Source organism: Zonotrichia leucophrys, chromosome 12 (genome assembly GCF_028769735.1).
Source record: "Zonotrichia leucophrys gambelii isolate GWCS_2022_RI chromosome 12, RI_Zleu_2.0, whole genome shotgun sequence".
Taxonomy (NCBI): domain Eukaryota; kingdom Metazoa; phylum Chordata; class Aves; order Passeriformes; family Passerellidae; genus Zonotrichia; species Zonotrichia leucophrys.
In genome coordinates, this window is record NC_088182.1 from 13,459,660 (window position 1) to 13,482,927 (window position 23,268).

General features: G+C 39.1%; 1 protein-coding gene across 1 annotated transcript in view; it reads right to left on the bottom strand.

Moving 5' to 3' along the window:
• CACNA2D3 (calcium voltage-gated channel auxiliary subunit alpha2delta 3) overlaps nt 1-22,949 on the bottom strand; it is a 454,430-nt gene extending 431,481 nt beyond the window's left edge. The window contains exon 1 of the mRNA XM_064723753.1: nt 22,931-22,949. The gene's annotated coding sequence lies outside the window, so the exon portion shown is untranslated. The remainder of the gene's footprint in view (nt 1-22,930) is intronic.
• Between the last annotated feature and the right edge of the window lie 319 nt (nt 22,950-23,268).

Consider the following 23,268-nt stretch of genomic DNA (forward strand, 5'->3'; position numbering starts at 1 on the left):
GTGGTCAGCACCCACACCTGGGGGAAATGGCTTCCAGGTGTTTACTTCATTTCAAAGCCATCAGTCATTGTCATCGCACCGTGAAGTGGCAATGAGTGAAACAAGCTCAGAAAGCATAAGGAAATTCTAAAGAAGGGTCTGGACCAGAATTCTGTAACTAATGCACAGAGGGATAAATAAATGAATAAATAAAATGGGGGGAAGAGAGAGAGAGAGCAGGGTTTAGGAATTTCTCTTTCTACCACCCCTATCCACTTTGATACTCCACTGGGACAGGAACTCCCCAGTTAGACCAGCACAGAAAGAATAACTATCACCACGCATTTCTAAGCTCTCGGGTGAGCGGCAGAGAGGTCACCGGCCCCCCGAGCTCCAGCTCCGGCAGGGAGGGCTGGATCAGAGCCCCCGTTCCGGCCCTGCCCTGGAGCCGCATCCCGAACTCCCGAGCCGCGCTCCCGCCGCTTCCCGAGTCCTGCGGCGCCCCCCGGTGGCCGAACGGGCGCAGCGCGGGCGGCGCTCTGGGCTCCAGCTGCAGCCTCCCCTCCTGACACAAAAACGCAGCTTCACCCCAAAATCCTCCATAAACGACCCACTTTAATCTTCCCCACTGAGAGTTCTTCTCTGCTGTGATTTCGAAGGAATAGGAGATTATAAAAAACTATGGACGAGTTAAAACCCATAATTTTGTTTTTTAGCAAACATAAAAAATCTCCACAAAGTGTTTGGGTTTTGTATTTTGAATAAAGATTTCATTTTGTGTTCTATATACTGGTACAAATTTATCCTCCTTGCTTTAAAACGTACAATAAGTGCAGAAACAGGGGAAGGAGCTCAACAGAAAACATATGCATACTACTTACTTGGGTGACCCTGCAAGAAGGGCACCTTACTGCCTGCTGCTTGTGTAAACCCAAAATAATAAATTTCCTTTTTTAAAGAAACATTTTTCTTGGAGTTAGGACTCCTTTATTGCACTTCTTGTGACTAATGAGATCCTGACAAATCTTTGTCAATGTAACAAGGGAAATGGTTTAAAGGACTTAGTTTCACATCATTCTAATACTTCTTGGAATCATTTTTAAGAGGATAACCATTACTCAAAAAAATGGTAAAGTCCAAATTCTTCTTTCATTATGCTATCACCTGAAATTTTTCATCTGACCAGTGCAGCAGATGAAAAACAAGGAAATAATTACAGCTCCATGATTCTGTGGGCAAACCAACACCAACCTCATGTCCTAGGAACACATGTTTTCTATAAAACATTACATATCAGATGGATTAATGGATCAAAATCCTGTCCCTCTTCTGATGGCAGAGAGGCAGAAGTGTTTGGTGCAGAAGCCAGCTCTGTGTGCTTTATTCCAGCTGAGAGCTTTCCATCAACAGAACAATTCTCTGCTGATTAATTACAGCCAGCATCTGGCTCCTTTCTATCACCTGAACAGCAGAAAATCTCAGATCAGTACAGAGATATCTGTCCTTTCATGTAGCAGGCAGTGAAACCCATACTACAGCATGTTGTAGTTAATTACTACACACTATCTATTAATTCTTGGAACAAATTAATGGTATGAATCACAGCATTAAGTGCCACTACAAATGATTGATGGAGAAGGATAGCAGATTGCTACAGAATAAAAAAAAGCAAAAAGGGACACAGATCTTCTCCTTTTACTCAGTATTTTCTGTTAATTTTGGATCTTTAAGGATCTTAACTTCATTTGACTGATCTACTTTAAAGGAGCAAGGTGGACACGAGAACACTTCTAATAGGTTTTTTTTCCAAAATGGATTTGCTAAAAAAGGTATCGAATTTTCATCAAGATGAGTATTTTCTAAAGCCACTTGGAATAATCCAGTGCAAACCTTCTGCTGGCAATCTTAGAGAACCATCAAGAATATCTGACTTTTTTTTCTCTGAAAAACAATAGCCAATTTGAGGATCATTGCAGAATTATATTAGGACTTCCTCTGCTGTCTTCATCATACAATTCTAAAAGATCCTTCTCAAGCTCTCCACAGTCCAATTAAGTTTTCATTGTTTAAGATCATTGAGGAAACAAAATCTGTTGTTGATAGTACTATTTACCTTTTTTATTAATAATTTATGCATATATAGCATATATAAACCAGCACAAGTACACAAACAGTTCCTTGAGGCCTTCATGAGCGACTTCATCATGAACATGCATAATTTATTTCTCCTTTCTCTTTTAAAATAATTTTTCAAGTACTCTTCTAACCATTTCAGAACTGCAGCAATGATACTTTTTCAATGAACGCATTTACTTTTGGATAAGCAGGCATAAAGCACATGCTTTGCTCTTTGACAACTTGATGGGGGAAGACATGAAGGTAACAGGAGAATTTAACTACAATTCCTTTAAATACAGGTCTTGTCTCTTTCAATAAGCACAGGTAATCAGGCATTCAGTAAATGTTTAAAATAGCCATTCACTATAAAATCGTTTCAGGAGAGATATGCAAAATCTCACTCTATATGACTAAAATTCAACAGATTGCACTACACTGCAGCTTTACAGCTGGATCTCTAGACACCCATTACATTTTGTGAGCTGTTTGTACTGTAGCTTTTGATATTCTTAAAGGATTGACGGCATCCATTTCCTTTCAAATAGGGTCGTTTTCAATTTAGCAGCATTCAGCAACCTGCAAATCTGAGTCTGCAAGGCGCTCTTAAGAATATCACTTGCAGAGGATGGATGTTTTCCAGGTGGTTTTGCACAGAACCATGAAATGCAGCTGCTACGAAACCTTTGATGAGACATAAGTAGAACAACATCAAAAGTGTGCTGCTTTTTGAGCAAACACATGAAAGCACAAAACTAGCTGACAGTATCACATCATGGAATTCATTTGAACTTGCAGACAGAAACCAAGAGGAAAGACAATTTCTGTGGCATTGCTTGGAGCATGGCCCATCCTGGATGCAAACACAGAAATGGATTTTTAACTCTGTCCTTATAGAATCAGACACAAAGCCAGAATTAAGTCTCATGAATAGAAATAGACACACAGAAATACACACATATCTATTACATTTGTTATTTATTGCTACAGCAGGATGTGGAAGCCAAATTCACAGCCTCACATGGCCTCTTAGAGGGTACAGCAGCTGGCAAGGACAGCACTGCCCAGCAAGCCCACGGCAAGCACAGCACACTTACCCCCACTTATCTCCTTTGGTAACAACAAGCCCAGTCTAAAGGGTTTCATCAAATATTTATAAAACAGAACACTGGCTGCTGTAGAAAAGGTCACTTCTCTAGGCAGAAATCATTGATTCCAATGTCACTATATGCTTAAGTTCCTTGTGCTCAAGGCATATATTTCTTTATAATGTTTGTGACTCCATGTGCAGAAGAGGAAAATTTCAGATGACAAAGGCACCTTTCTTATTTCCCTGTGCCTTAGGAAGGGGATTAACACACCTTACCTACAGAGATTTTTCATTTGCTTGTTGTCATGAAACAAACCTGATTCTGTTGCACAGAATAAAGATATCAAGTTGTTAAATTATCATAAGTGAAAATACTTTTTAAAGTTTAAATTGTGATTTAACTTCATATCTAGTAATTGTTTTAGTACCTGGTTATGATGTCTATTTTCACTTTAATACATCTTTATTCATATTTGCTCCTTGTCGTCACTGCAGTTGAAAGTACTGTTTTGTATTTCAGTCCACTAAAGTCCCTCAGTACTTGGCAGTACAAAAAAAATTCTCAACAACTCTATTGGACTCAGAAAACAAAACAAAAGTTTGATTTCAGCGTCATTTACAGACATAATGATTGGTAAATACTGTTAAGTATAAGGAAATTTCAGATCTGTTAACTTGCAAGGATATCTTTGAATACAAACAGAAACTGAACAGAGTTCATGGAGTCACAAAGCCTTGGCAGAGGTTTGGTGGCTCTTTCCCTTTTATTGCCACTTTCCTTAGGTGCTGTTAGATTTCCTGAGAACATCCTTGCCAACAGCTGTGGTCTCACATCTTTCTGGTCAAAATTATTAATTTCAGCCTTTTCCTCTCATGGTTTTTGGAGAGCAGCCACAAGAGAAACAGAGTCCTTGTCCTAAGCTTGGCATGCACTCCCCTTCACTCTCATCTCGGTGGACTGGTTTTACCCTGAGGTATTCTCCTATCCTGTCTGGAATTTCTAAACTATTTTGAGAATTTGTGATTTGGTTTTTAACTTGGTCTTAATTTTAAGAACCTCCATCATAGTGATACTTTAATGCACAAGACATGTAAGTAGTTATTTATATGGTTTAAACAGTCTTGCATCTGTGGCAAATAACTCTCTCAAGCTGGTCCTACTCACACACATAAATGCAAGGAAATTCCATTGACATATTTGCATATCTGCTATTGTAACTGCATTCACAAGGCACTCGTGAATCTTTTGCATTTTACACAAAATTTCTTGCAAACTGAACAATAAGTGTTCTGTTTACAGCACTAAGAAATGACAAAAGGCAGTGAAGAGGAAACCACCTTCACACAAAAGCTGGACAGCAGCATGGGAGCAGAGCTGTGTGTCCCAGATTGCTATCCTGAAGGATGACTTTAATTCTGTTGCTCTATATCTGTCTATTGTCAACATCACAAAAGTTCAGCCTGGCTCCATATACAAACCACTTCCTGATGAGTACAGAAGGATTTTTCCTTGTTGCTATAGGATATTTACACTTTCAGGAATGCCTCAATTGGGAGCAGCACTTAAAATATATCAGCAATATTTCTTTGACATCTGTCACACACATTTCAGCACAGCCCTTTCCAACAACGTATTCTCATGAATCATCTTCTTAAAATCTACCTCATGTGCCAAAGACATGGTGATAATGGAAACCTGACAGTTTTTTGGATTTGTTACTCTGATGAAACCAGGCAATATGCTGAGACAAGTCCAAGCACCTATAGGGAAGGAGATGGAATGATAGAGTTGAAATCCATCTGTGTTACAATTATTTGGTTTTTCTACATAATACAGTGAATTATTCACCTTGCTTCCCATTCCACACCAGGGTAGTAAGTCAGCCATCACTTTAAAAACCGGGGAACGTCAGTTTTAATCAGGTAGCCTAAGCTTGCTGCTAGAATCCTAGAAGGCACAGCCATCAGGGAGACAGCAACAAACAGACTTAGGTTCAAGAAGATCCAAACATATTTAACCTCAGTTTGGAGGCTATCACCAACTCCCCCCGCATCTGAGAAGGACTGAGACACCCCTTAAGACTTTTGAAAAAGACTTTACTGCTAAATAATTTTTTTCTTGTGAAAAAATCCTTAAAGATTTTAAGAACTTAATATAAGTTTCTCTGCATTAAGCCAGCCAGCCAACTCAGTGCTCCAGCTCCAACAGATACCAAGACCAAATGTAAAGGAAATTAAAAAAACTTGCAATGATAACACTAACATATATTCCCACAAGTTCTACCAGCTTGCACCTTAGACATCTTGACCCAGAGTTGATACATTTGTACCTCCCTATCCTTCAAGAATTCTCCTTTCACAAATTTGCATAGCCACTTTTTGAATTCACATAGAATCTACAACATGGTAGAAGGGTTCCACAGCCTAATTCCATGGTGAGAACTACATAAGGCTTTGCAGCTCTTCTGTGCCAAAACCCTGAAACTGACAGGAGTGCCTTCTGCAGTTATAATGGAACTCCTACAGCATGTTCCATACACAAATTTTCAATCAGTGATTTGGAGACGATCCCTGCAATGAAAACCTGTTGCACAGAATCTGCCAGGACTCAGTTGGAAAAGTGATGCCACAGCTGACCTGCACATTTAGCACTTGACTGGATCACTGTCCTGGAGATCAGGAACTGCACCTGCCCAAGCAGGGAATGCACATGCATCAACCACAGTCTGAAACACAGAGATCTGCAAGCTACAAACCCTTTTAGCAAAAGGACTGGTGAGAGAAGGGCACTGTGACAGGTAATTTCAGAGTAGATAAGAAAGAAGATATTTGCATTTGTAATGTATATCAAACATCCACAAGTGCCTCACATTACATCTAAATGCTTCCATGAAAGAGGATCATTACAACAGACCTGTTCAAATAACACCAAGGGCTGATGATTTTGCCTTACTGACCATTCTGCAACATTTCTCTAATTGATATTCTGCACTATAGCCCACAAGCGGCAGAGTCTTTTGCAGATGTAATCCTGAAGTTCAGTATCACTTACAAAAACACATACTACTTTGCCTTTTAACACTTGTTGTGGGTTTTGTTTGCTTGGGTCTTTTGACAGCTTTGATACTGCTTCTATTATGGATTTTCAGGGATGCACTAAGAACATGGCAATAAAATTTGGATCTCTGCAAAATTCCAGTATCCCAAGGAGGGGGCAAACGAAGTCCATTCTCTGTAATGATACCCTCTGAAAACACATGCTGGACAAGCCATGCTATGAGAATTTTCCATTACTGCATGAAAAAATCTATTTCTTCTTTGGAAAAGCAACAAACTATCACAAACTGCACTTGATTTGTCTCACACTATCCCACTCTTGCTAATATGCTGGAAATCTGTTGTAGATTCTGCCCTGGCTTTACTGTGTTTTATGCCTAAAACTATCTGATCAATAATGAATTTGCTTTGTAAAGGAGATTAACTTGCTGGAAAGTGTCAAATACAGATAGTCCATGAGGGCTTGAAAAATCTCCATTTTTCAGAATTCTTTTTCTCAAGATTTCCACAGACTGAAACAGCACACACAAAATTGACCTGAAAAAGAACTTGTGGTTTTGACATGAGAATATGTACTAGTATTAAAAAGAGAGGCAGAAAGGTAGTTATTTTCTGTTCTCATAATCACCATAATTTTGTATTCATGATGACAGCTTACTGATAATTATGTGTTAGCTACCCATACATACACACTGATATTTATACTGTCCTTGCATGCCACTTACCGAATGTAGGTTTTCCATGACATGGTCACTAAGCTCCAAAGAGTCCAATATATTTTGTACCCAAGTCAAAAATGCAGTTCAAAGTGCAAGCAATTGCTGTGAAGCATCAAATCCCCTAAAGAGAGTTGATCTTCCCAATGAAGGGCCAATGCACACCACTTAGGCATTATTTCTCTTTCATCTCGTTTTATGGCAGATATTTTATTTTGCTCATTGTTAATATGAAATATTGAGCATTTTATTCTGCTTATACACTACTCCACCTTAATTTAAATACAGGCATCAAGCAGAATTCCTTAGAGTCTGTATTACAAACACTGAATGCAGCACTGGTAAGAATAATAGCTTAATGGGCTTCATCTAGTGGGCATAATTTATGCATATTTTTGTATACTCATCTCATTGCAATAATCTCTTAACCTCGAAATGCACTTTTTTGTTTTTAATTTTGTATTATTTTCATCTAAAAGGATGAAAAAATTCATCTTGGGAATTATTTTACACTAGTCTGTGACCTAACATTTCCTATGTTCAGATAGCTCTGTATTCTCTGAGGAACTAATGAGCTCATCATATATGGAAAAAACCCACAAAAAATTTGGATTTTTTTTTTACATGAGCCTACATGAAATAACACCTAAGGCTCTTGGGTTCACTCTTACTTTCCTGAATTAATTTAATGTGCCACAAGTCCTTTGGAATGCAGTCAGAACAGGCTGCTATCTTTTTATCTTGCAGGGATACATTATGAAATTACTCTTCTCTTTTCATCCATAAAAAAATCCCATGGTACCTTCACACGAGTGTGTCTTTCTTTTGTCTCAGATGAGGATTTCACAGGGTCCCTTATTTAGAGAAGTATCTTCTCACCTCCCACCTGCCCCCTGAGTTACTCCTGACAGGCACACACCATAACGAGAGTGTGAGGTTCAGTTAGCAAATCCTCTGGGGAGCTGGGCAGGAGCAATGCACACATAAAACATCTGATAAACAGGCACATATCTTCCCAAGCGCATGGAAAACGCAATGTCCATAAGCATTCACTGGGTTTTATCATTTTAAAAATAGCAAAAATAATCATTATTTGAAGAAGATGCAAAGGATGGAAGTGCAGATATACCTAATCTGCCCAAAAATCTATTTTGTGCAGGAATTTGCACAGAGGAGGTCAAATTTTCTCACAAGGAAGTGGACTAGGTCATTAATGTGAGATTTTCTTAAGCATTATACATTCACAACCCAAATTTTGCAAAAAAGTTGGAAAATGCCCAAGAAGTTGTTCTCCCAAACACCCTCCCTGTAAAAACATAAAACACTAAGAGAATCTATTGGGAAGAATTTCTAGAAGCACATGGCTATTGAATAAAAAAAGAAGAAAGAAAACCAGGTAGTAGATTACATACTTTAAAATTATTAACTAGTGAAGGTCATAGCAAATGAAACAATGAAGCTCAAATGTACATTAGAAACTTGCCAAGAGCATGGAGCAGACTGTGCAGTGTGGAATCTGTGGGATCCATCTGGCTAGTGCACAAGAAAAACTCCATCTTCCTTGGTACTTAACAAGTCAGATGATTCCACAGTAGTGTGAAAGTTCCCTCAGTTTATTTCAAGATACAAAGTGCCACAGACATATGCTTTCAAAGGCTGCTGAGACAAAAAAATTAACAATTTTGGAACAGAAGGGCTATTAGAGGTAATTCAGTTTATAGTATGTGCCAGGGCTCAATGTGAAGTTAACTTCCATCCACAGCCACAACAAGTTCTCAATTTATCTTTTTTTTAGGAAATGATGCAGCTATGAAAAGAGCTAATTAACACAACACAACTCCTGCTATACATGAGGGAGATGGGATCCACTACGTTTTTCACCAGCTCTATAGGAGCAGGTTTCTATACATTTAACTCTAACTGCTCAGGTCACACTACAAAGCACAGAGTGTTATTTTGAAAACTACAAGAACTCAGAAGAAAAAAATAATCAAGGAAGAGGTTAAAAGCAAGCATAATTAGAGACATGTAGCCATCCATATAGATTGGTTCATAAAAACACCGCATTTCCTGTTCCACAAAGAGATCTCTGAGTGCCCATGTACTTCGGAGAAGGTTACACATCTTTAAAAAGTAGTCACAAAAGTCACAATAAACAGTTTCACATTTACATTTTGATGAGACCCCTTCTTGTATTTAATGCGTCACAAATCTCATTTATGGAGGTTTTAACTTCATTCAGTGAAGTTACCTTAATTCAGTGATTGTTCCTAGGTATACAAGCCCTTGGACAACCACATGCTTTTCTGCACATGGAACTGTGCACCCTAAGCTGTGAATGTATTTAATCTCACTGAAAGTGAGCTCACAGATCAATTTCCACTCTAGCTCCTAACACACTTTCACATGTTGGTGAACACATCTGCAATTTAATATCTAACTACTTTTAAAACTCTCCCAAGTAAAGCAACATGAACATGTGAAGAGCATGTCTGAAATTCAGTAACAGACATTTGTGTATTCAATGCTTCTCTAGGAATTTTGTCAGACACAGATTCACACAAGTGCATTTCCTCTTCACTTTAAGCTCAAGGCCAGGGACTCATTCTCCTAAAGCCAAACACATGAAAATTACATAATAAGAATTTATTTTAGACGTTTTTCTTACCCTTGCTCCCACATGTGAACAATGAGAGCAGTGACAGACTGATATCTTAAATTAAAAAAATCAATGCACTCTTTTTTCTTCTTTTGTTACATTAGGTTTCTAGCACAGAGATTCCATTATATGTGATATCAAATCACTTCATTGTTTCAACTATATGAGGAATTTCAGACAAAGACTGGAAGCCACCTGCACCAATTGCTGCCTAAGTGTTTCTGTGGGTTCATGGCTGTGTAACTGGCACCAGAACCTTTGCTCAAATTTCTACTATATGCATTCCACTTCACTCACTGGGACCCTTAAACATAAGTTGATTTTCCAAATCAGACCAGTTTAATATGCAGGTTTTGCCTCTATTTAAGTTATCCCTAAAAGCAATATCACTGCTGTCTAGACCTACTGCACACATCTTCAGCCAGCCCTTGCAGCAGTGTCCAGCCAATCCCAATAGTGACCCCTAGAAAATCCAGCATGGCTTGATGGATCTTTTGAATAAAAGGAACTGCTTGAGAATTACCTAGCAATTCTTCTGAACTACACTGCATCATGTCCTTTATAAGACCAATTAAGAGATCTAGTTTTCTTTTATTCTAGGCAGCCTTGAAGATTAAAGATAAAAATATAAAACAGTACATTCAACTGGCTAAACACCAACAGGTTTGCAAACTATGGGTATAAATCCACTTGCTACTATGCTAGTGGGAGTTCAAGTGGCTAAGGGACATAGGGTTAGTCCAATGTAATTCTAAATACATGAAAACTGAGTAATATCTTGAGAACTAAAGAAACATTAATATATTCTTGATTCAAGTGAATGCAAAGCATTAGTACCTCCCTTAAATAAGGCAAATGCACTAGGGAGAACATGATGACAGTGTTAAAGTTAACGACCCAGTGCAGCAGTATTTAAAACAGATTTGGCGCTAGCTTAATCACATTAATTGCCACATTGGACAAAGTGGAGAACAATGAATACATTGTCCCTGAAGTCCTGAAGCAGCATCTTGTCCATTATGTTAAGGATGCAGTGACATTCATGATCTCCAGGTAACTGGAACTTGGAGTGCACTTTGTTTGTCCTGCTACATCAGCTAATTATGAATTATTAATCTAAGCAGTCTTCAAAGTATTTTTCCCTACTCTGTGAAGTACCTTTAACAAGGCAATCTGTCTCTTTACTTAATCACAGCAATGCTTGTCAAAGGCCATTACCAGTTTGAGGATAAAAGGGTGAGAAGAGGAGAGAGAATGTCATCTGGTGCTGCTGCCCTAAGATGATTGGCACTCAGCTTTAAGTACATGTTCTCTTCCCTTTCCTAAAAAAATCCACCAGGAAGGAACTGGATTTGTCAGCACCAACAGCCACTCCCCCAAAAGTAACCTCAGGTCTGCCACGATCAGGAATCTGGGAAGTTGAGAGAGCCTCATTTTGTGTGAAGTTTCAATGTGATGAAGGGCAGCTGCACTGTGCTCCTGCAGCAGCCTGAGTGCCACTGCAGCCTCATGCTGCCCACAGCCCCCTGAACAGTCACTGCTGGGCTGGGGGGCTCTTTTTCCTACAGCCTCAGTCTAAATCCATCAATTAACTCATTTCCCCTCAGACATTCCTCCCTCACAACCAGCCAGCAATGCACAAGAGTTCCCATCATTCCTTCACAGGTCCAGAAACAAGGAATGAGTAGACTGAAGGAAAAAAAAAAAAATAAACAGCGCTGTCACACTGTCTTCTTCACTCCTGTGCAATCAATAGAACAGACAGACAAGGCAAGAAAGGCATGGACTAAGGATGCTACAAAACACATAATGGATCTGATTAACAACAATAAAATAAAGATACATAAAACAGGATGTGTGTTACAAAAATCAGAATTCACATAACTGCTATCACAGGCATCAGACATTTAAAATAGGTTCATTGACAAAAGAGAATGAGAAATAACTGGAATAGTATTTCCCATGATACAATGAATACAGTCAGATTAAAAAGTCCTATTTTCATTCAAAAATGTCTAAGGACTACACTCACTAGTGAAACAGATAATATTAATCAAATAACCTTGTAGAATAAAGGCAATACTCAAAACTCAAAGGTTTGCAGGGAAAAAAATCAAAACCCTGATTTTTCTTTTTTCCTTAGTAGATAGAACTAACATAAAAAATTAAGAGTCTGTATTTGTTCACATCTCAGAGAGGTTAAATTTTAATAAAAATTTCTTAGGAAAAGAAAATCAATTTAGTTACCTTTCATTTCAAGCTCCTAGATAATTTTTCCTCTTTCATAAAATTAGTCAAGTTTGTGTATAGGACTATCTACACATTGCTTGAACAACAAAGCTGAGGAGTCTTCTAATTACATCCAAGGTCATGGAACCAAAGTGGACAATGAGACTTCCAGATTTTTTTCTGCTTACACTATCTTTTCTTTTTTTTTTTTGCAAGCATTATCTCTTAAAGGAAAAAATCTGCTGTCAGCAATTGCAATATTTTCTGCTAAGTCATTCCACCACCTTGCAAAGATGTTTTAAAACATTAAAGTGATTTACAACAACATTTTACAACAAAATGCTGCACTAGACCTATGAGAGATGAGCAGTGTATCAATATGCAAAGAATAAGAAAGCTCCTGCAAAAAAAATTAGCAACAATCTGTAGGAATTTTGCAGAGTCACAGCAGGCCTAGGACCTCAAAGACCCAGATTATTTCAAATACAATAAATTCTGATAAAGAACTGACCAAGCTTAAGAGGCTCTGTAAAGACTATACATGAAGATGAATGAATCAGTAAAATTAAACTGGCTTCAGAACACAGGTTGTGAAAACTCTTTGTACACAACACATGCAGTAACTCTTGAGCCTGGAGAGAGACATTTCTGCCTTGTTTTAGCTGGTAGGAGCCACAACACAGTGTTACAGAAAGAGCCACAAAGACATTTCCTGCCTAGGGAGGGTCTTCTGACCTCTGAAGGTGACTTTTCTCAGCAAGGAGACAAATAGCTGCAGCTCATACATAAAACCCACTTGCCCAGAAAACACTTTTCTCCCTTGCTTCTATATTTAATTGCTTATTTATATACTTCCTCTAATTTCTGCTTATTCCAACTGTTTTGAACTTACCAGTGGCTGTATAGATGCCATAAAATACTGAAGGAAGTAATTGCTGAGATGAGAGTAAGTGCATAATTTTCAGGGTTTTTCTTACTACAGGTCACATATATTCAATATTGCAAAAAGGAGACCTACACTTCACTGCCAGGGGATGGCATGTTCAGGGAGGGCAGCAAGAGGGAAGGGAAAAAAAAGACATAGGTGCTTTTTACATTGTACTGAGGTGATTTTGGAACCCCACAATAACATTAATACTAATTCTCTAGAACAAAAATCACGATATAGAATTAAAGTTGTTTTGTTCTCACAGTTAATATTTGTTGAGTCTATTCTAAAGCAGCTTTGGTTTTGACGTATCAGCTGCACAGAGGGAAAGTTTATGTAATGACATGGAGAGGGCTGCAATCCCTGTTCTGTCCCTTTTAATTCTGGCTTTTCAAATGACATGAGGAACCCAGGTGGAAAGAATCTCTCTGCATGTCTGGCCATGTGGCAGAAAGGAAAATGTAATTGATTATTCTTATTAAGGGAACTGGTTTTTCCAGAAGTATCAAGTTTATTCAGTTTCATGCTTAAATTAAAATACACAGTGTAGTTAAATATTCTGTCTTTATTTTAGACATAGCTTGAGCTGACTATAGGTATTTCAATGATAACCATGAAAATTGTAATGTAAACCGAAGAAAGTTAATGGAAAGGGAGTGAAGATTGCTGTGATCAAAACTCAGATCTTGAAATGCATTCACATCTTCAAGTCTGCACACTGTCCCTGCTTCTGTTTGTAAGAACATTAAGTCACCTCAACTCCATCAAAATGAAAGAATGACTAGAAAAAGACTGATATATTAACAGTAATTAACATTAAGAGACTCAAAGGCTTCAGAGGCTAAAAGGAAGAAGTTCTATTCCAGTTTTTCTTTTATTTAAGTTTAATAATAAATTACTCCTCTGTGCTTAATCACTTCGCAGACACATCAATCTCTGGGTACCCAAATGCTGAATATATTCACCCACTGGATATGTTATCACTGCAGCATTTGTAAATGGACCAGAAACTGCTGAAGGAAAGGTTCAAGGAAGGTACAGAACTGTATAAATTATTTACCCATTGGGAGAGACCCCCACACTTTGTACTGTTTATGAGAAAAGACTCAGAAGCAATCTCTGCATTTGTGTTCCCAAAGGACACATGCTGTCAGTAGTTATCAAGAATCTGACTTCTATGCAAATTAGGTAATTTACTGTCCAATTATGACATTTCAATGGAAAAACAAAGATTTCATAAGCTACTATTAAATTTTTATTTTTTAAAAAATTATTCATGTAGTCAGGTGTCATCTGAAAAAGAGATTTAGAAAATAAGTCTTGAGAGGGGGGAAAAAATATCTTAAAATCAACACATGATGCTGTCAAGAAATGAAACACAGCTTAAATTTGAAGGCAACAGTGTCAGTTTTCCATGCATGGAAAGCTACTAACTCAAAGTAACAGAAGGAACTTCAGGCTATTAGTGAAGTTTCTGTGTCTTCAAAACAGCTGTAATTGACAAAAGAAAGCAACCTGACAAAGTACAGCCCACGGTTCCAGAACCTGCATTCTGCCTCTCAGCATTAACAAGTGAACTCGGATGGGATCAGTCACATTGCAGCAGGAAACAAAGTGATAGCCAAAACTGCTCTCCATTGATTTTTTTTTCAGCTTGCCCTCAGGAGCATGTTTTGAACAGCTTAAAGGGGGGAATCTGGAAACAAGCACCTTCTAAAGTCTATTAGCCTAATAAAGCATTGTAGTCTGCTGTGAGTTCAATTTTTTGGAAGCTTCTCTCACACTATTATAGTTGTCATTTCTTTGATTAAGTCTCAGAGATTGGTGTACCCTGCTAACAGCCTGGAAGAAAGCCTTGTAACATAAAGGATTATGTTACAGGATGAAAGTATGAACCCGGAGAAACAAGCTTTACCCTTTCTCTGTCTCCTTAATGATTTAAAATTATTAAAGGTTTGAAGGGTGCAGGGTGGGTCCTCCAGAGAAGGAAATAGCCAATTAAACACAGAACTTCATCACCAACTGTCTCCCTACCTTGCTGCCACACACCTGCAGATTTTCTGCACAACAAACAAAAGCAGTTACCTTGAGCCTGGCATCCTTGTCCTTCCCTCTGGCAGCCACCTGAAGAGCTGGACACTGAGCCCCTCTGCCCTGTGACCTGTTGGGGACCTCGTGTGCTGTGCTGTCAGCACAAACCCCTGCCCACAGGGTCGTGGTGCAGCTGGGAAATGCTCAGGAGCAGCTTCTCCACCAGTTCCACCCACCTAAAGCATTACACAGGTGATACCCAACATCACTTAGCATCAGGAGATGAATGCTGCCAAAGCAACTGGGCTGCAGCAAGCTGGGCTGGGGTACATCCTGCATAAAGAAACCAGCCATGAGACCTGCTTGTTAAAATCCTTCTTTTCATGCTGGTGCCACACTTGATCCTCACCATCAACTGGTGCTCACTGGTTCTCTGCAAGACCATTGTCACACAGTGGGACAGTGCAGGACAGGATTGTCTTGCCTTCAAAATTAGTTAGAGAAACACTGCCCAGACAGACTGAAAACCTCTGTTAATGATGGGAGACATGCAGCTGGAACACAGAGGGAGAGAAGTAAATCTTGCAGCCCAATGGCTGCTTCTAATGCCCATAGAAAGGCTGCAGATCCACAGCAGGAGGCAGCAAGGATGACTGGAAAGTCTCTGAAAGGAGTTCCAGGCATCAAACACTTTGCTGTATCTCTCTCCAGTACCTGCTGTCAAACACTTCAAAGAAAAGCTCAGGAGATCCCAGTTGAGATAAATATGAGAATAAGCTCCTTAGTCAAACATCTCAGCTTAACTCCTACTGCTTGGAGACTCAGAGGTGATTGCTTAGACACCTGACTGGTTTTAAAGCACAAATTTAAGCACTATTCTTAGTCAAAAGCAAGCAACTCCTTTTGATTGTCACAGATTTTCTTCTGTCCAACAGCAAGAAGACTGAAGGAATTCAATGCCTAAGGAAAAAATGTCTTTCCTTAAACTCACCTCTACTTCTTCCAAAAAAATTTAGTTTTGAGAGCAGTCTAGAATGTGAGCATCCTACTATGAAAGCATAAGATCTAAAACATTTGATTTCAGTCTGACTCTGCAGGTTTTGTTGGGGTGTTTTTGTGGGAAGAACAACCTCCTTCCACATGGAAGTGCTTTTCTGTCACGAGACCATAAAGATACCAGTTACCACCCACTAAATTTCCACTGTCATCAAATATTTCTATTGCCAAAGAAAACAAAGCTTTCCGCTGCTTAATCCATTGACATGTTTATATATTTCAACTCTCATTTTTTATTTTTTCAGATACCACCAATCTATCTCTGCCTTTGTTTCTAAAAGAAATCAACTTTTACCATCTTCTTCAATACTACTATAAGACCTTTTTTTTATGCAGTAATTAGAATTCAACATTTTACTTTACGGAAGAACTCAACAAGAAATTTTATCATGTCATTAGTTAGTCTTGCTTGCATTCTTTTTCTGTGCCACTGAAGCTCAGCTTCACACTGACTGGATTGCTGGAGAACTTTAATTTTTACCATAGTTATTGATGAATAAAATTAGCACTTCAGAATTCTTTACAGGTAGGCTTTTCTGCTTCCTTAAGCACAAAACACATGATAATTCAATTGCAATTAATTTTAAATATAAAGAAGCTACTGGAAATCCTTCTGAATTTGAAACCCATTTCAGTCAGGCATAAAAGGAAGACTATTTAAAGTCATGACAATATGACTGTAAAGAACTGAAACTGTTTTTTTCATCTAAAATCTGTCATCTGATGAAAAAGAACAAAAAATGTTCAAGTTTATATGCAATTTCTTACTGGGGGCTAGTTCTGCCTCTGATAGCACAAAGCCCATGTACATTATGTTCTAGATTGTGAGGTATAAAGCAGTGGATTGCATTAAATGAGAAAAAGATGGAAAATGCAGTAAATAGGATAGTAAAGAGTGTCACTTTATCTTAAAATCAGAATCTTCAGGATCCTCTATCACATGATAATGACAGAAGCAAATGTGATTTTTGCACAAAAGCTAAACCTGGGAGGAGGCGTGTGCTCCACAATCAGATATTAGATAACACTTCTGCAATTAACTCTTTGTGGTGGGTTGGACACCAGGCACCCACCAAAGCCACTTTATCACTCCCCTTCACAACAGCACAGGGAAGAGAAAATATAATGAAAGTTTCATGGGTTAAGGTCCAGGAGAGAGATTACTCACCAAATACCATCACAGGCAAAACAGACTTGAATTTGGGATATTAACTGAATTTATTACTTGCAAAATCAGAGTAGGATAAAGAGAAGTAAAATAAATCTTAAAACTACCTTCCTACTACTCCTCTCTCCTTCCCAAGCTCTGTCTCCTCTCCCCAGCAGCACAGGGAGACAGGGAATGGGGTGGCTGGTTGGTTCATCACTGACTGTTCCTGCCACTGCTCAAAGAGTCTTTCCCCTCCTCCAACCTGGGGTCCCCTCACATGGGATATAGTCCTGCAGGAACTTTTCCAACCTCCAATAATCACTTCAAAAATGCTTTTAGAATACCTACACTGTTTGCACCCATTCAAAGGTGCTTTGATTGCACAAATACATTCTATTGAAGTAAGAAATTTTTAGAAGACAAAAAATTGATAGTAATACAACAACAGAACAATGCAAGCTCTTTAGAACAATGTTCCAGTTATCACATCAACATTTCACTCACCAAATAGATTATGGATGGGCTTCATCCACCTACTTCTGCCAAGTACCCCAGGTGCTATTTCTACCTTGGCTGTTAAGTCTGTAGCAGTTGAAGAAAGTTTAACAGCTAAAAGGGTATATCAAGTATCAGAGATGCCTCTAGCCACAGCTAGAGCCTTGTTCAATTTGCCACCTTATTTGCATCACCCTTTCAAATGCAGTAAGCGAAATTCTCAAAATTTATGTTAATCTTGTCATGTACGGTTTTATACCATTTCCACTGACAAGGAAACTGGTGGCCATTAGGAAATTGCTGGCCATGACTGCTGCACAGAAAGGAAAAAACAGGGTTTCATTTGCTGAAATCTGTTGATTCCAGAACTGCTTATCCACACAGCGTCTTTGCCAGCTGCCAGTCCTCAGTGTGCACAGCACATGAGCAGAGCTGATCACTCTGTGCCCACGCTGCAGGAGAGCTCCAGCTGCTGTGCAATCTCAGCCTTGCTTCATCAGGGGAATCCACTCCTGGCACGGCAGTGGCACATTCAAGTGCCCATTAAAAGGCTCCAAATGCAGACACAAAGCTCCAAACACACAGCAAAGCAAATATGAATCAAGAAGAAACACTTCTACTCACTCAGTCATCAGTGTAAATGCAACCCCTGCACATCCAGCAGGAAACAGCACAGGGATATCCCAGCTGCACATATTTTTCAGGGATATCACATCACTGAGGCCAGAGAGCTCCAGTATCTGCTTTGTGCTATAATCACCTCAGACACAAAAATAAAGAAAAATTACAAATAGCAGCACCTTGCTGGAAAGAATTCTTCCCAGCTTCCTTTCCCACTTTCCATGCAGGAGTTTCCTCAAACAGCCCATACCTCTCCCACCAGGTGGCTGATAAGAATGTTCCAGTTATCTACAAGCAGCTCCACAGCATCAGTGAGCTAAAGCTTTTTTCCTCTTTTGAGTATATTCACAACTAAGCTATCACTAAAAACAGACAGTCTAATGTATGCCAAACAATTAAGACAGCTTTTAAAGATAACAGGAACACACTATATGCCCTAGCAGGCTCCAGAGAAGACATTCAATGTAAGACCTTTTGAAGGAGACCAGGTTTACTCAGATATGATCATGTCTGGCATTTAACCAGTTCTTCAGCATTTTGAGATGCCATTTTCCCCTTCAAATGTTTATCTTTTCAGTCTTCAGAGCACCTCCCCCTGATCTTCTAGTACTATCATGATAAATCAGTACAAGCAAATTTTTGTGTGCAGATAAGACCAAAATCACAGTAGAAGACTGTGACATCAGCTGAACTACACCATCACCTGCAGCTGATGCCCTGCCCTGGTCTGTGGGCTAAACAGTCTGGCAAAAAAGGCAACATTCACATCTGTCTTTACAAATCCATTTCCCTGGTTAATCACTCCTTTTCATTTCTAGACACCACAACAGCATAATGACACCATTGCTAGTACCAAAAAGTAAAATCTAGGAGGTGGCAACAACTATACAAAATGTGTAGGTGTGCTTACAAGCTACCTTTACAAAGAGGATTTTAAAATAAAGGAACAGAGGTGGAAAAGGATAATCTGTAACATGAACACTTATTCTTCAAATTTCATTGTATTAAATCTTACTTTTCCTTAGAAAGCCAAATATTTTCAAAGAATTAAGAAAAGAAAAACACGCCAAAGTAGGCACCATGTGTGTGCACACATTCACAATCCAGACTCATCAGGTACATGAAAAATCAAATTCTCATGTATTAGCAGAGAGCATAACAAGGCAAAGGATATTTGCCTTAAACCAAAACACCGACACAGTCTGAGACTGCTTTTGCTTCCTCTACCTGACAGATGCAAGTATATCCTCAAGAAATTACATAAGTAGGAGAGTAAGCAGGGCAGTTCAGGCTTTGCCACATAGGTTTTTACCACATAGGTTTGAGGACTTGATTTTTATTTGCAGTTGACCCATGTCATGATCATTATTTTTCCTATCTGCTGTGTTTCAAAAGGTCACCATTACATTCATTTATGTTCACCTTTTTTTTCATTTATACAAAAAGCCAATTGTTCCACTAACAAAAAAGGAAGAGTTTGCTATCCCACTAATTGGGGGAAGTATGGAGAGCTGGAGGAAAAAAGAAAAAAGGCCAACGAAACCACAAACAAAAAAAAACCCCAATGACTCCCATCAATAAAGTGATGTGTAAACATACGAGCATGTCTCCCACTTTACCCAAAACGCTGCCTATATGAAACTTCTAACAAATTCTAAATCTGTGTAGCTGACACCAGTCCTCGACACGGGAAGAATTTGCTATTAATGCATGACAAAGTGTCAAGTGGCAGCGGAGTGAGGACTTTTCTCTAAAGGAGGATCCAGCTGTGCTGTGCCAAAGGCACAGAGAGCGCAGTTAAACAAGGCAGGTCCCGTTGCATCACACCCGCGCTGCCACCCGATGGACACTGCGAGCATCCCCAGCCCGAATCCCGGGCATTTCCTCACTCTGGTACTTCCAGCAGGGACTGAACCTGCTCTTTCTCTGCCCCAACATTAAATGCAGCACTACTCACTCTGCCTAGAGCAGGGAAGTCTCTTTCTAGACTTTCAGACAACTTTAAATTGGTGACAACCAATTTCATTCCAGTTCATTCTAGTTGTTAAGAGGAACATATAGCACATGTTATGGCTTTCTGAATATAAGGATGTGCCATTATCTAAATAAATATAAAAGCTAGGCAGTCCTTTGGCATTCCTCCAGCATGGACGTGCTCTCAAACCCTAAACTGTAATAATTTTGAACTAAAGTGTGATAGATGAGTAATGCGATGATTGACTCACACAGTTAACAAATTAACAAATACGTCTATAGGTTAAGAAAAGTTTTATAGATTTATAATTATGTTTTAATCCCTCACGTGGTTATCTAGAGACAGCCAGGGCTGGGACATCTGGGAGGGCCGGCTTGGCACTATGGCGACATCTGACATCCAATGGGGATTTGAGGAAAAACATCTCTACACTGGAGAGAGAAGAAGGGGATGATGGACAGAACTTTGGGAGGGGTTAAAGGGTTAAAAGGTAAAACCTCCACTGTGTAGGTGAGCACATGGTAGGGAAAACCCTTTGCTCCCAGCACAGTAGCCTTTTTCTCTATTCAGTCTTCTGTTGTATTTTTGATAAGGTTTAATAAACCTTTCTAAATTATGAAAAGCGAGCCACCGTTTCTCGCAAAAGCCTCTTCATGTTTGTTATTCAGATCTCAGGAAATTGTATAAACAAACAATTTGAAGACAAATTCCTTTAGTAGAACATCTGGTCTCTGACCAGCCAGGGGAAAAAATTGTCTACAGCATTATGTGCTTATGCACTTGACCTGATTTTATGCCAGGATCAGAGATGCTGATTTTGCAAAATGTACCTTCCAGCTGAAATCTGTACAGGATATTTTCATGTGTTGTGGGCTCTCAGTTAAAGAGATCTCTATCTGGAGCACCAAAGTTTAAAAAAAAAAAAAAAAAAGGTTTTCAATCAATTATTCAAGGGTTGAAGCTACCTAAATAGGTAAAGTCTACTTAAAATTTTGTCATTAAATCAACACAAGCTAGTCCCAAGAAGTGAATATCAGCTCTTCCACAAACAGCAAGTTATTTAAATTTTTCTTATAAAAGCAGTTAATAAATAGAATCCTGTGAAATGTCCGCTGAGTACTACATTTATGTTGCAATAAACATTCCACACTTGTAATGTGGAATTTAGAAGACCTTCTCACTCTAAGACATACAGTATTACTTTTGTGTGCATAAAACAAATACTACATAACAATCAGCTCTTTTATGAATAATTCAAGTCCAAGTTAAGTTTTGAATACTTCTATTTTAATTGTATGCTGGTGCAACATGATAATCATTATGTGAAATAACTATAGGTCAGCGAGACAAAAAAAGTGGCTTTCCTATTTCTGCTATTATATGTGATCAGTACATTGCAAATCCTCTTCAGGGCAGGGTCAAGCTTCTGCTCATGCTGTATCACCAATCTGTGCACACCATTTTCAGGTTCTCTTGCACCACAACAAAAAGATCATCCCTCAAAATAGACAATGCTATCAAAGTAGCTGACCTGTGGTTTTCTTACTTTTCATGAAAAAATAGAAAACATTGCTAAAGGATAGTAATAATTGAAAAATTCTATAATAATAGAAAACATTGCTAAAGGACAGTACCAGACATGGGTACTTTGGTATAGGTACAAAACACAGTTCACAAGGAATCAAAATATACAAACCTATACCTGGAACAAAGTGCAAAGAAACAGCCTAAACAATCAAAAAAAAAAAAAACCAGAAGGCATCCCATTAAGAGTTCAGAAGGCACCAAAAATGGTAAATGTAAAAACATTGTTCTTTTTCAATTGCTTGTCCTAATGTACAGGCCACACTACTCTTTCATGGCATTACACAAATACTTCCTTGTCCTATTATCAAATAATCACACCTCCCCAGCTTCCAAACAGCACTGCTGGTAACTTTTAGCTCTTACACACCTCTGCTCACAGCACCCACCCTCACAAGGATACCCAACTGGTTTGCATTTCTGCTGCTGACTCTCCAAATGCCACTGCTCTTTAAGCACAGGTGCACAGCCCCTTGATCCTCTGAACCTGCCAGCCCCAAAGGTGGGGCTGACTGGGACACAGGGCCATGGCATTCCCAGGAGTGAGCTCCACCACAGCTCATGGCACAGCTGCTGAGCCGCCAACAACACTACAAACTGTGCTTAGCACAAACTGAGCTGCACAGGAGAGCTCCTCCCATTCCTCCTCTCTACGCACCCAAGGACAGGCCAAGACATAATCAGGTTGATAATGCAATTTTTAAAAAGGTCTTTAGTTTCATTCACCAGAAGTATATGTCACAGAGGAAGATGGCCTTTTATTTATATTAACCTTAGGGCACTGAACTATTACTTACCACTGTTATTAAAAACCCCAAGACTAGCTCACATTTTATTTTACTTTAAAAAGTCCTCTACCCCAAGTGAAAAAACAAATAACAAAAAACTAAACAAACAACAACAACAAAAAAAAATACAGCACATTAAGAACTCACTAACCACTTTTGATGTTTGGGGATTTTCTGTCATTGGGAAAGCAAAAGGTACAGAGGTGGTGTCCCTGGATTATTTTAACATACTGCCTGTGTTTATGCCCATTTTGCACTATGTGGCGCCATTTTCTAAATGCTTTTGTATTGCACCTTTTAGCAAGTTGCAGATTAGCCAGCTCCTACAATAATGATAAACATTTATTTTAGACACCTTGTTACAGTCATGACAAACGTACAGTCAAGAGACCCACAACATACAGAGTATCCCTGTACAATTTCAGAAAGCTTCAGCCCATACACAGTAACACCATACCTCTTCAGAAGGCTTCAGGACTCTGCCCATACAGAGGAACATCCCAACACTTCAGGAGGCTGCAAGAGTCTGCCCTTTGTTAGCCCAACCTTTTATCCCCTCCTGTTGATGCACTGCACCTGTGTGCCCTCTGCTCCCTTTGGTGGTTGGGCAGTGCACACCAAGTCTCGTTACCTTTAATGCTGCTCACCTGCTGCTCACAGCTGTGCCCAATTGGGGATGATGAAGCTCAGCCCCACTCCCAATTACCACAAACTGTGCTCATACGTGCTACAGACACTTTCTTTGCTAATTGCTTTCTGTTGTTTGCAAGAGTTTATTCATAAACATCGAACATT